The sequence below is a fragment of the Hippocampus comes genome, unplaced genomic scaffold (assembly GCF_001891065.2).
Source record: "Hippocampus comes isolate QL1 unplaced genomic scaffold, H_comes_QL1_v1.1 scaffold41, whole genome shotgun sequence".
NCBI lineage: Eukaryota > Metazoa > Chordata > Actinopteri > Syngnathiformes > Syngnathidae > Hippocampus > Hippocampus comes.
The window spans coordinates 3,528,679-3,541,835 of NW_017805153.1; the positions used below are offsets into that span (position 1 = coordinate 3,528,679).

Sequence of the window (13,157 nt, forward strand, 5' to 3'; positions counted from 1 at the left end):
TCATTATCGGCCCCGGTGGCTGGAGGGGGCTGGACTGAAGGACAGCACAGAGGCACTCATCCTGGCTGCTCAGGAGCAGGCCCTGAGCACCAGAGCCATTGAGGCCCAGATATACCACACCAGACAAGACCCAAGGTGTAGGTTGTGCAAAGAGGCACCTGAGACGATCCAACACATAACTGCAGGGTGTAAGATGCTGGCAGGGAAAGCCTACATGGAACGCCATAACCAGGTGGCTGGCATAGTCTACCGAAACATCTGTGCGGAGTATGGACTGGAAACCCCAAGGTCAAAATGGGAAACACCTCCGAAGGTGGTGGAGAATGACAGAGCAAAGATCCTGTGGGACTTCCAGATCCAGACTGACAAGATGGTGATGGCGAACCAACCGGATATCGTGATCATAGATAAAGGGCAGAGGAAAGCCGTTGTAGTGGATGTAGCGGTCCCAAGTGATGGAAACATCAGAAAGAAGGTCCCAAGTGATTCGCCATTGCCATCACAGAGTTATGTGTTGGATCGTCTCAGGTGCCTCATTGCACAACCTACACCTTGGGTCTCTTCTGCTGTGGTATATCTGGGCCTCAATGGCTCTGGTGCTCAGAGCCTGCTCCTGAGCAGCCAGGATGAGACCCTCAAACTAGATGAGTTGTTGCAACAGATCCCGGGAACAACATCGGACATCTCAGTCCAGAAATGTGCAGTGCTGGGAACAGCAAGGATACTGCGCAGAATCCTCAAGCTTCCTGGCCTCTGGTAGAGGACCCGAGCTGAATGGGGGACGGACACCACCCGAGGGGTGAGATGAGGATTTATTATTATTATTTTTTTTATATACACACACACACACACACACACACACACACACACACACACACACACACACACACACACACACACACACACATCAACTGAAAACTCAAACTTGTCCATACGTGTGAATGTGATTGCGAATGATTGTCCGTGTATATCTTCCCTGTGATTGACTGGTGATCGGTCCAGGGTGCCCCGTCTCTTGCCCAAAGTCAGCTGGGATAGCCTGGATCCAGATCACCCACTCCCCTTGTGAGCACAAGTGGTATGTATAGAAATAATATGAAAAATAAGGTAAAAATTGACATGGTAAAATTGTCATCGAAATGTAATTTTGCATATATTTCATGTAAAAAAAAAAAAACCCCAGGGGAAAAAAAGAGAAAAAAAATTATGCTTGCTTGCTCACTTCACCAGTGGAAAAGTTCCCCCTTCTAAATGTCAGGTCAACTCAACATGTGGATTTACCCCAGAAATATTCCTTTTAAAAAATGACATCACGTGACTCGAGACGGTGTTTTCCAGGCACTTTGTCAAACTGTCAACGACACCCATCCGACCACCACCACCTCCCCACCGAGTAGTGTTTTTCCTCTGGTTGCCACCAGAGGGGGTGCCATTCCCCGAGTCCCTGCCCACTGGTTAGTCCCATGGCAACAGATGCCACACGTGTCACCCACTGCATACGTCAAAACACCGCCATCTCGATTATTATTTTTATTATGATGATGATGATGATGATTATTATTACTACAACTTCTCATCTTTTTACCTATGTTGACATGCCATGTTTGTTTTTCTTAAAATATGTTTTATGTTACCATGAAAATAAGAACACGTTTTTTACATTTTATTTTATTTTATTTTAATTTTTTGGTGGTAAACAAGAAAAATGATTTGGGCAATCTTTTATACATACAAAAATATTTGACTCCCTATCCAACCGTTCCCCATCTCGAAAAATACCTAGTCTCACTTGAATTTAAAATAAGATAATAATAATAATTATAGAAATAATGTGCAAAATGTATATAATCGTTTAAACGTATTTGGTGATGTTCCTAAAATTTGATGTGAGTTATTTCCCATCATTTTGATTTTTTTCATTATTCGTGTATTTATTTTCTTTCAATGCATTTACTACATTATATTAAAGCATTATTACATTTGCAAGACATTTCAAATCACTTTAAAACGATCAATGTATTTTCCACCCTTTTCCAACCTGAGTGCCATGTTACACAAGTATAATTATGCGATTTCTCTACATTTTTCCATAGATTATTATTTCTTAGATACAAGTATCCCTTTGCTCATCTATCTATAGTGACGGGCAGAAGAATAAAAGTTGTTTCCATTCGTACAACAGAAAAAGTATATCAGCTTTGCGTTCAATGAAACAGGCCTGCATTTCATACTGCTAAAGTCAATTCGTGAATCAATTGATGCATCAGATTCATTACTATGACTGTACAGTACTCATACTCTGAGTGGCCTTTTGGAATTTTTCTTTCTTTTTTTGGAGGTGGGGGGGGGGGTAAAATGTCTCCCTTGCCTCAATTAAGGTTTGGAAACACTGCTTTATTGCACCACAATAATATATTCATTTATTGTGGTAGGAGGATGAGGAGGAGGACGAGGAGGTGGAGGAGGATGCCTGCCCAGAGAAACAAGACGTGCAGGGGAGTGTGAGAGAAAGAGGGACAGAGGTGAGGGGGAGGAAGAGAAAGTATAATGGGGGAGGGAGTGAAGGAGAGGAGATGAGGGGGAGGGGAGGGGAAGCTCCTGATAGCAAGACACGGAAGAGCCGGGGAGGGAGAAGCTGGGAGAGCGAGAGAAAACGGGGCTGGGGAGTGCGAGAAAACACGGGGAATTACACTTGGCAGAAAAGACACGCATAGGAGAGGACTGAGCTTCCCGAGTGGACATCCCCCCCGCCCCGCTTCACTCATCATCCTCCCCGACCGTGTCTTGTCTCGGGGCTGTCACACCACGTTGGACTCGGAGGGAAGCGACATCGCCGTGCAGCCCGGAGCCCATTCAGAGCCCATTCAGAGCCCATGGGGTAACAGGTAGGTAGGTCTCACTTGCGCCTTCCTTACAAATAGAAGCTTCTTCTTTTTTTTAATCGGCTTTCGAAGACTTAGACACGCTGCGTGTCTGTGCGTATTTTATTCTTTTTTTTTCTTTTTACGAGTTCCCGTGGCGTGTCCAGTTTCGAGTTGCAACTCATGACACTGCGTCCATTATCATGCGTATGGATACCTGCCCGTGTGTTTATTTAGCTTTCATATAAATAGGAGTCATATTACGATGGCTGCGCGGGGCTCGCCGTGACAGGCTCCCAAGAGTGAGCGGTGTGAAAGTACCTGTTCGGCAGCTGTCTGCTGCTTTGTGGAAACTGTCACACTCGTTGACACGCGTGGCGTATGACACAATTGAACATGGCACACAATTGTCTGGCTTTGTTTATGTTGACACGCCGCTCTCTGAGTTAACTTTTCAAACAGAAACTTGAGGTTTGGTGCCATAGAACTACTCGTTGATGTGATTCTCGCAGCGGGCGACTGGTTACGGTTCAGGAGCACTTTTTAGCGGGGGCTGCAACGCTTGTGCAGCCGTCTGGAGAGCGGAAGACTGGGTCTGAACCCTCCTCCGTCTGGCCTCGGTTAACCTCCAAAGGGGGCTTCTTCTTTGTCCAGCTGAAATTTCTGCTGCGTCAACAGACCAAATTTGAGTACCAGGAAATACATGATCACTTTTGACATCCGTATTCGTGCCAAGGCGACTATTTTATGTTATAAAATGTTATTGCACACCAACAAACCGGAGTATCATAAGATGTCTCATCTCAGTTTCCTCACAAATGTGGGAAATGTGAGGCTGTTTCTTTGATCACCAAGAGGTTATTCTGTTGTATGAATGGCAACAGGTGATTGTTCCTTCTGCCATCTAGTGGAAATGCATTTCATTGTTTTGCCTATCACCATATTGTATGTAGCCAGCAAAGCTGGATGAACAAAGATACATTGTTTGGAGAAAATAAATAAACCAAGTAGGGAGCTTGAAGGCACACCTAAACAAACATGCTTTAAAAAAAGTATTATTTTTATTGATGTATTTATTTTAATTCCCGAGAAGTGATCATTTTGGAGATGTGAGGATTCCACTTGATGGCAGTGGAATGTACCTGTGGATGAACAAGCAAGGCACGGACGGGAGTGTCTCCTTCAATGAAATGCAGGAGTGCCATCCGTAAATGGTGGTACATTTCCTCTTTGTATTATGATTTAGTATCGCCACATCAATGTGGCGATGTTTCTTCCTTCTTAAATGTGACATGATTGTGGTTCAGTAAAAAATGAGGGCTCTTAAAGACCCCAAAAAATTGTTTCCCGATAAGAACAATAGGGCTCACAATTTTTCCTTTGCAGTGTTATGTAGGCGAGGAACATTTGCACAATGTGCAACAGAGAGTCTCAGACTCTTGGGTTTGTTTTGGGGGGGATTGTCCAGTTCATTAGCTTTTGGTCATGTCACTTGGTGTGCGGTGGGGCTTACAGTAGATGTTGTCATCATTGACATCCTGGTTCCTTGATGTCCTGTGTCCAGATCTCAGCTCTGGCCTTCCTGAGATGAGTTTGCATGTTCTTCTTGTGTTTTTGTGGGTTTTATTGTGTTTTTCTAAAAGGTGACAATTATGCATACTCGCTTTTATTGAAGACTCTTGCCTTTTTTTGTTAAAGTGTGAGTAGTTTTTGTCAATTTGTGCCCTGTGATTGACTGGTGACCAGTTTAGGCTCTGTCCTGCCTCTCCCCCCCAAAGTTGGCTGGGATCGACTGCAGCTCACTCGCGACCCAAATGAGGATAAGCCGTATGGACAATTCATGGTTGGATGCATGCAATATAATTCTAAATTGTATAGCCTCTTTATGTGTACGGTATTCACATTCTTTCTCCATTCCTTATGAATCTATCAGTCTATCGATCTAGCTGTTAATGTTCGATGAACATAGAGCAAAGCCATATCTGATGAAAGGAAACCCTCGAAACGTCCAGGGCCCGCAGAGCACAATTTGACAATGACTAACTGGATTTTTGGATTAAAAGACTATCGGGTGATTTCCCAAATTGTCTTTAAGCCCGGATGGATTTGTGCAGTTGTTTTGTCCTCCCTCATGCCATGTTAAGAGTTCCATCTTGAAATGATTAAGCCCTCCAAATTCCTTTATTCAGTTATTCAATTATCGTGTGATTACATATTGTGTGCGCGTGTATGTTTGCGTCAGTTTTGTGTGGCACAAACGTTTTTTTTTGTTGTCTGTCTTCTTGACACCACCTGTATTGACTTTCCCCAGTAATGCTTTGTACTTTCACCCCAGCAGCCCTATGCTTCCCTAAGGTGGTGTTTTGTGTTACCTCAACCTTTGTGAGTGTGTGTGTGTGTGTGTGTGTGTGTGTGTGTGTGTGTGTGTAAAGCAATGCTCAAACCATTGACCAAAACGCCAGCAAGAAGGTGAGCGGAGGAGGCATGCGGGGGCAACTGAAAGATGGAAAAAATATTAGCTGCGCGTTGCCTGTGAGATTAGAAACAACTTTCCACTCGGGTTCTGTCTCGTGACTGAGACTTCTTTCTAAAGATGATGACCTGAGATGAGATTTGAACGCATCCTCTGCTTGCTTTTAGTTATCCAAATGCTGGTTGGAGTGTGGTTAGGCGTAAGCGCTGGTGGGTCTCTCACTTTGAGAAAGCAATCCGACCTCAGCAAACATCACAGTGACGTTTGAGTGAACGACTGGAATGAAAAGAGACAAGCGACTTAGCAATCACATCTTGGGTTGGGCTTGCACCTGTACGTTTTCATACATGCTCAGCTATTTCACTCACAAAATCTACTTATATTTCTCGGACAATAAAATCAATGAAGGGCAAATATTCTCCATTTGGTATTTGTTTCACTCACTGGTCTGTCTAGAAAACCTTCCTCATGTTTTCATTCTTGCTTACCAAGAGGAGAATTCAGTGAGGTCACTTTGTTGTTGTTGCAAGGGGTTTTGGTTAACATGGAATTTTTCCACACCGAAGTCACAAAACCTTCAACTGAACCACACAGAAAGCCGACTATAAGTTTCATTTGTTTTTTTTTTTTTTTTGGTTTTTTTTTGCACATTGATCGCATTACACTTTTATTCTTCTGCCCTGCGCTGTGAACAAAGTAGATTCCAGCAAAACTTGGTTTTTGTGAATAATCTGTTCCAAAAAGAATGACTAAAACACAAATCACGGCTGACTTTGGACACAGGGATGGGGGTTCAAATCCTGGTCATAGTGGGCACCCCACCTGTGAAAAATGTGTGGGTTGTGTCAAGAAGGACAACCGCTGCAAAAGCTGTGCAGAACATGTCATGCGCTTGAGGTTTTTTTTTTCCTTCATAGAACATGTCGGTTGTAAAATAAGTCTTATTTTTAACCACAGCTATACTGATAACCGGGTAACCCATTTCTTGTTTGCCTTAACTCATCAGAATGGCTACTTTTTACCCCTTGTTTTATCAAAATCAAGACCCAACGTACTGACTCAAATCCTCAACCTTAAGTGCTGGGTACAAATAACCCAGCATCGGCTCCGTCCCTTTCAGACCCAGCGCTGACCCAGTGTGGATTCCTTTTGAAAAAGCAGTTTGAAGCATGTAGCCGTTGTATGAAACGTGCAGACGGAACTCTTCAGACGGGACACTAGTCTCTCAAGGCGCCACTGTCTTTTGCTCACACACAGCCTCAATTGTGGATCATTCAAGGAAGATTCAGTTCAGACAAAGACGATATAGTCCTGAACACGTTTTACAAGCTTTGCTTACCATTAGACCTGTGCATTGAACATGCACACACCCGTGCACACACATTCTAACGCAGTGGACAGCAATGCGGAGGGTTTGGTGCCTTGCTCATGGGCCCTGCAGCATTGAGTGCCATATTGGTGAGCTGTTTGCGAGGGGGCCTTTCAGTCCCATACTTCCAGGCACACAATAAGTGGGGCAGGCACGGCGAGAAAACGAAGGGCTTGATTCGGGTGCCAGTTTGGAGGCTCGTGACGCTGCCCCCTCTTTGGTGATGCATGTGCTAGCCTGCTGGTGAGTAGGAGGTGCTCAGTGCCCCCGTGCAGGTTGTAGGCTGAAATGTGTGCTCGTTGTTTAGTGGGCTTCCACCCCCAGGGACGCACTGTGCTTCCCCCCAGTGTGTACGTTTATATCGACGGTAACCACACAGTCTTTAATGACTGGAGAGAAATGGATAAAAGAGGTCAAATGCTCCATTAGCCACTTTCCTCGTGGTGATAGTTTGTTAATCTGCACACCTGTCTGGCTAACCTGACACCAAATTAACTGTTGGTACTCACTTTTGAAGATGATAAAAGAACCCGAAGGAGTTGTGTCTCATTCTTGCATTTCTCACTGTGAGACTCACACCAATGCACGGCCGGTTGTGGCTCGCGGGAACCCACCCGGATGTCTCCTTAAGATTTTTAGATTAACTGCCTCCGTCGCATTGTGAACACAGGTGCTCCTAATCCTGGTGGGGAGCCAGTGGGGGATGTGTGTGGAGCAGCTGTCATCTCTGTCCACCCAGCTAACGCTATCTAGCGAGCTCATCTCCCTGCCCCCAATTAGAAACAGGTGAGTGTGATGCCTCCCCAACAGGAACAACCCCCACTTCATACACACACACACACACACACACACACACACACACACACACACACACTTACAAATGTGCACCTGGCTGTCCACCAGAACTGTTTTTGTCTTTGTTCTTGGTCATTACGTTTTCAATTAGGAAATCAATTATGAATGGGTTTGCTTATTTTTCCCCCCATTAATTAAAAATAAGAAAAAGAAAATGGAAGCATATTTGTTGTGTTTTGTAAAACTGCATCACTTCAGAAATGTAGCTGTCACTAATTAAATGCATGTTATTAGTTAATTAATCACCAACAAAATTGAAATAAAAAAAGGAAATAAAATCTGAATAACTAACAATCAATTGAACTGACAAGGGACACATAATATCGGTCAGCATCAGTTTAGGTTTATTATGATTTATATTGAACTTCTTCCCACATGCTGCACCGGTTGTCCTTGAATGGCCCGCAATGTTGGACGTACATGATAGACATCCTCAATGTAATTACCTGGCAGGCAGGCCAGTGGAAAAGCACGCGCGCGCACGCGCACACACACACGCACACACACACACACACACACACACACACACACACACACACACACACACACACACACACACACACGCAGAGATGCACATGCATAAACTCCTAGTCATTCATTAATGAGTGACTTAAGAGTCTTCAGCTCTGTGCAGAAAGATGATCAGCGAGACTTGTGCAGAATATGTCAGGTTAGTCTTCTAGACGATGCTGAAAGACTCCTACCAAAAAAAAAAAAAAAAAGTGTATATGTATATATGTGCTTGTTAGTTGATATTTTTCAAGTGAATGAATTTGTCTTTTATACACACGGCATGAGCATTTGATGAGAAATTGAGCGGCTTGGAGCAAATACGTCTTCAGAAATGGTCCTCTAGCCTCAGGCTGCGGCTGGTGCCAGATCTCCATATCAAAGCTCAGGTATGAGACAGAGAGACGTAGTGAATGAGGGCGAGAACAATGAGACAGAGGCTGATGAAACCAAAAGTGCTTTTTTCTTTTTATGTTGTTGTTGTTGTTGTTGTTTTAAGCGTCTCATATTTAATTCTGTGTGTCCATACTGTCCATCTTAATCAAAACTCCTCCGGTTAAAATTCGCTCAAGTCGTGACAGAATTCACAAGTAGTTGTTTGTTTGTTATACAGTATGTATTAAAAAAAAAGAAAAAAAAAGAAAACCAAAAAAAAAAAAAACAATTACTGTAATTGTCGTGTTTATGCGTGCAGTGTGCGTTGTTGAAATGTAACTGCGAAGTCGATAATAATTTTGTGAGTGATTTATTCTTTGAAGCATTACTATTAAATATATATAAAACACTAGTGGGGGTGATAACAAAACACGGCCAATTTATTGTTGTGCATCCCTACTCAGAGGCAAATATTCTTTATCTTGTGCCAAGACTAATGTTGGTATCATACTGATGAACCGAGCGAGGGGTGTTTTTATGAAGTATAATAGTATATAGAGTGAATTTTCCTCATTAGAAAACACCTTGCAGTTGACCACCGCATTCTCGGCAGAATTTGTTTTGAAATTATTGACATTTTTAACAAATATTTTGTTTTCTGTTCTGCCCCCGCCCCCCGGCATTTCCCCCATTTTGTGGAACATTTACAGTGAATGTTTACCAGCATTTTTTTTTCAAAGAGTTTGTTCATTTTTATTGTTAAAATGTCCTTTAATTTTTTTCCTCTCCGATGGATTTCAATGTGTTTCAATTGTACGCAGCTTTTCGCGTTCCGACTTGATGGTGACACTCATGAATGGATGGACTCTGTTTGGCGCTGTTGAACATTATCCGGCTTTGCAGAGTTTAGTAATCCAGTTGTGAACTGGAGCGCTAAAGTGCCACTAACAAGACCTGTTTAACATTCCCCCGCCTGCTCACCATACAATTATTCCACTTGGCTGCTATTAACATGTACAGTAGGACTTGGCTTTTAATTGGCCTGATATGACTAATGCCAGATCAACTCGGATTTGCTAATTAGTTTTTGCTTTAAAAGTGCCATCAGGACATGAAATATTCATTGATGTGAGGTAGAGCGAGGACTGTGGGTGGAATTATGGGATATTAGTGCTATAGGCGGGCTGCTCCAGTGTGCCGGGAGAAGAGATTGAACCTTCGCCGGCTTGTTGTGGTCGCTTATTCATACTTTGGGTGAGGTGTTAGTGTTTCGTCACACGCCCACACACCACCTCCATTCAAAGCATCACAAGGCCACATCTTCTCCACCAGTCCCCACCTACGTACTCTCTCCATCTCTCCAGCTGCCCCAATCAGTTTTTTTCAACTCACATCTTCAGCAACATCTGCACTATTATCCTGTAGTGTGGCCTGAGATTTTGGACATTACTCTTCTCACTTTCTTACGGTGTCTGTGACGTTCCCTGTCCACCCTTCGTGTTGTGATGGGGTCCCTCACATTTGTCACATCTTGTTATTACAGATGAAACATCCACCTTGGGAAGCTTGAAATCTGTTTGTTGCCTCGGCAGAGTTGAATGAAGCTCCGCTCCCTTGACTGGCCTTCAGAGTCGGGGGGCAGGGGGGCTTTGGGTGGTGGGGTAAGAGTGGGTGCACATTTAAGCTACACTTGTGCTCGTCAAATGTTTGATTCATTTTTCTGTCAACATATCATTCATTAATCAGTCACTTGTACCAAAACATGCAAAAGAGCATGGTACCCTTGGGTGCGTCACTCTCACTCTCACTCTCACTCTCACTCTCACTCTCACTCTCACTTATCCAGAAGCTATGGCTGTCATTGTAGGTAAGCTAAACCTACAATTTCACTTTAGAAGAGTTGTATGTGTGGAGTGTGAGATGCCTGAGCATACAGTTTCCCATCACACTATGGATGGCTTACAAGTTATTTTACTCCAGATGTAGTTGTGCGCACCTGGTTTCTTATTCGCACCATGACTGCCGTGGCAAATTAGTCATATAGGCCAGGGCTCCTCCAGTGTCATACGCTGCCTGTCTTCAATCTCTCCTTACTCCAACATGCCTGATTCAATTGATCATAATAATTTCAGGCTTTGACAGAGCTTGCTGATGAGCTGATCGTTTGACTCAGGTGTGTTGCACGATAGAGAGATTGAAAACAGGCAGGATATGGCTCTCAGGGAGCCATACCCCTGATATAGCCTAATCATCATTTCTAGCCTCTAAAATCAAATTATAAAACCACATTGTAAAAGAGCAACATGGTTTTCCACAAGGTTTGGTGTTAGGTCCCAACTCATTTCTACTTTATTTGAATGATATTTGTACCGTCTCTAATATTTTGAAACATTTACAGGTGACGCTAATTTGTTGTGCTCAGAGGAGGACATGAAAGAATGACTGATAACCACGGAGAGGGAATTGATAATGCTCAAGCAATGGTTTGCAAGAAATAAGTTCATAAAAGCGAACCTCAACTTATGGTGTTTGGTGGTAGAACGGGCGATAGTGAATTTAAATGGAATTGAAATGGATCCGAAATCCAAAGAGTACATGAAGTGAAATTCTGCAGTGTAACTCTAGATGATGTTGGAAACTGCATATCAAATGTATAAAAATGTGGCTTAGTGTTAACAGCTTTCTTCTCAGCTCACCTTTTGGTTGCTTCCCCTCACACCGGCCCCCGTCCTCTCCGTGCCCTCTACTCCTTCCCACTTATCCTCCTCCAGTACTTTTCCCACTCCTCCATCTTCCATCTCTCCTCCTCCTCCTCCTCCAGCACCACCACCCTACTGTAAGTGGGCCAGGTGCCTCCTGTGGCCTCCCCTACTCTATTTCTCATTTTTACCCTACGTCTCCTCCGTTTCACATTTTCACCCTCTTCCTGTTCCCTTTCTCATTTGTATCCCTCCTTCTGACCCAAGATCATATTTATACAGGACATCCTGTTAGTGCAACAGTTACTCAGTGGGGACACCTTGCAGGATCGGGATATGCTGTCTTTAGCCCCATAAACCAAATTAATTGAAATGTAAAAGGTCAAGATAGGTCTGCAATGAGATGAAGAAGGGGAACATGGTGAGCAGAGGGTAAACTGCATACAAAGCAAATGCATACAAATTTTGCAAAAAAACCCCAAAAAACAAAAAACAAACCTTGCAAATACAAAGTTAGACAAAATATTGATTATAGCATGAAACAGAAATAAAATCTCGAGCCTCTTGTGACGCAACTGGGAATGAATCCAATTCTACTTTCCGGGCTCTTGGCTGTGCTCAATTTTAGCGTGCAGACCCCCAAATTTCACGATGTGGCGACTGAAAATTATTGTCAAAGTCTGCTCCACGCTAAAAACAATATTGGTAATAAGTATTGAAACTTGGTGCAAAATCCTCCACAAGCGGATACACTATTTGCTCGGTCCCATTCATTTGAATGAGAGCCGCAGCCGAAGCTCCCGTGGCGGTCACCTGGCCCCGTCCGTTGTGGCACCGCCCCGGGGGCGGAGAGCGAGGACACCGGTGAGTGAGGACGACCAAGCTGTGCCTTTTCCTTTTTAATTCTACTTTGCCCCTCGCTATTGGACATTATAATTGCCTGGACTTAATTGTCATTGGATTATGGTACAAATTGACCAATTCTAGCGACTTTTCACCACACTTTCAACATCCTGGAGGAGAACATTCCATTTACAGTGTTCCCTCGCTGCTTTGGGGTTCAGTTTTTGCGGATTCACTCTATTGCAGATTTTCAATTGTGACCATAACTTTATCTATCGCAAGTTTAATCTCAAAATTTGGTGGGTTTTCCTGCTATTTTTCTTCCTTCTAAGTGGATGAACATTAGGGTCACGTTTGGTAATTTAATCTGACGCGAGCAGAGCGCGCTCTCCTCCTATTAGTTTCCCGACGGAGCCAATGTTCGAAACCAATCAGCAGCTCGTGCTTAAACTGTTTCCATCCGGACTGCCTGGCGCACTGAAGCACCGTGTTCCCATTTGGATCACATGTACATAGGCACTGTGTCTTTGGCGCACTCTGGATAACCGAACGGCACTTTTGAACAATGTTCTGTTTGGAAACTCATCACGTTATTGAAATGTGTCGAGCTGGATAAACCGCACAGTAAAAAGCTGCGTTCAGAAATTGTGAGCGGAGCGCGCTCAGCCACCGACAGCACGACAAGGACATCGGCAAATGACTATGTTAAAGTTTTTGTTCAATTTGTCTTAAAACAGTGTACAGGACCCAGAATAGAATCCCACAATTAATTTTAGCCAAAGGTTACAATCCTGGTGGATAAATGTGTCTTTCAAGTCCTTGTTGATGTTATTATACAAAGCGAAAGTTGCCATGACTACTTCCAGCGGCAGCGCTTCTTGTTTTTAAAAGAAGAGAGAAGAGCGATAATGAAGAGGAAGAAGAAGCAGTAGCAACATGAGCGAGCGTCATGGCCACGAACTTTGGTTTTGAACAACAACAAAAAGGCTTGAATCAAGGATGGATTAATTTAGCAGGATTGTACCTGTGGCTGAAATGCACAGCAGGATTCTAGTTACGGTATGCCGAGTTGAGGATAGAAATATAAACTTTTACGTAGTTGTGAGCCAATGTTCCGTCGTACTCGTCCACTGTCAAGGTCACAAAGCATGCTCCTCTCACAGCCTGCAGTT

The 13,157-nt window shown here is 43.6% G+C and overlaps 1 protein-coding gene across 2 annotated transcripts in view; it reads left to right on the plus strand.

Moving 5' to 3' along the window:
- The first annotated feature begins 2,543 nt into the window (after nt 1-2,543).
- The window catches only part of zbtb46 (zinc finger and BTB domain containing 46), a 111,899-nt gene continuing 101,285 nt past the window's right edge, over nt 2,544-13,157 (plus strand). The window contains exon 1 of one of the 2 annotated variants that reach the window (XM_019868436.1): nt 2,544-2,885. The gene's annotated coding sequence lies outside the window, so the exon portion shown is untranslated. The remainder of the gene's footprint in view (nt 2,886-13,157) is intronic. The other variant, XM_019868437.1, reaches the window with a different exon arrangement.